This window comes from Neomonachus schauinslandi, chromosome 5 (assembly GCF_002201575.2).
Source record: "Neomonachus schauinslandi chromosome 5, ASM220157v2, whole genome shotgun sequence".
NCBI lineage: Eukaryota > Metazoa > Chordata > Mammalia > Carnivora > Phocidae > Neomonachus > Neomonachus schauinslandi.
In genome coordinates, this window is record NC_058407.1 from 21,200,745 (window position 1) to 21,202,602 (window position 1,858).

Consider the following 1,858-nt stretch of genomic DNA (forward strand, 5'->3'; position numbering starts at 1 on the left):
CCATTTTTTTTCAATCAGATGAAATTTGGAATCAGTTTATTAGTTTTCTTTCAAAAAAATCCAGCTATAAACATTACTGAGATTGGATTGAATTGATATGTTTATGAAATTCAGTCTTCCCATCCAAATCTATTCAAAATGTCTTTTGTGTTCTCTAAAAGAACTTTCTGAACATTTCTTGTTAGGTTTATTCATATATGTATATATTATAGTTTTTAAATTATAAGTACAATTCTTGTTAGGATTTTGATGCCCATTTTATAGTTGTATCACTAAGATAAACAGGAGTTTTATTTGATACTTTTAATTGGTCCTCACTACTATCCATGGGAAGGCTATGGTTTCTAGCTTCTTGTGTGATCATGTGTGATCTTCTGAATCTTCATATTAGTCTGCCTAGTTTTTCCATTGGTTTTCTTGAATCTTTAAAAATAGAACTTAAAATTTTTCAAAAAGTGACAATTTTATCTCTTCCAATCAATATTTATACTTTCTTCTTTTTCTCATTATATTGTATGTTTTAAGCCCTCCAGCATAATGTTGAATAGTAGCAGAGATAACGGGTTTCCTTGTCTTGTTTCTGACAGTAGCAGGAATTATTCTGATTTTCACCATTAGGTATAATGATTTTTCCAGTCCTCCTTTTGCTGAGTGATTTGATGAGGTACACGCACTGAGTTTCATCAAATGTCTTTTCAGTATCTACTTCCACCTGTTAGTGAGTAGCTTTTCAAATGTTGAGGCATCCTTGTATTTCTGGGATAAACCTTACTTTTTTGTGAAATATTATTTCTTTCTACATTGCTGGATTTAATAGGCTGATGTTTTATTGAAGAATTTTTCCTCCATTTATCAATGGGTGGGCATAAATTTTCCTTTGTGTGTGTGATCTCTGTGATAGTTGTTATTGTCGCTCAGGTCCAAGCCCACCCTTCTATACTTTGATTCGTGATGCTAGAACTCTGCAAACCACGTGTCTGCTCTGCCAGTTGGCTTTTTATTAGGCTCTGACTAACAAAGAAGACTGCAAGGCTGGAAGAGGAAGAGGGGATTTACTCCTTCCTGACAGCATGCTATGATCTTCCTGTTTGCCCCTCTTCCTGTTTGTGGTATTTGGGCAAAGCTTCTTCACCCAGGCAGCAGCAGCTCCTTCCCATAGCAACAGTTGACTCCAGTTGGTGGGTTTTTTTGGGTGACATGCATATATATATATATATATACATATATATATGTTCATTTCATCATTGTTTACAACTGCAAATATAGGAGGAGGAACAACCTAAATGCCCATATACAGGGGACTGGTTGGATAAACTATGATACACCCACACAACAGAGTATAATGCCACTATAAATAAGAATTAGAAGATTTCTATGAGCGATAGGGAGCAATCTCCAGGATACTGCCAACTGAAAAAAAAAATAAGCCAAGTACAAAGAGTATATATGGTTGGTATCCTTCCGAAAGAAAAGTACATAAGAAAATATATGTTTCTGCTCATCTGTGCAAAAGAAATGCAAGAAGGATTAACCAGAAATTAATGAGATTATTACCTGTGAGGAGTGGGTGAGAATGATATGGAAAGAATGGGGGAAGGGGAAAGGGGTGGTAGGGATAGCCTTGACTCTTAGCATCATGGTCATGTTTCATAGACCAAAAGAGAAAAAATCAGTTAACGTCAATTAAGATGAGTGCATGCAGAGGGTAGGGGACAAGGAGGACCCAAAATGGGATGCAAACAGTACAAGTGAAACCTAACTGTATTACACGTGAATAATAGAGCCACACTTGCTGCACCTCTGCAAAGTCAAATCAGAGTCCAAACCATACAGCAAGGACCCACTGAACAAGCCTGAG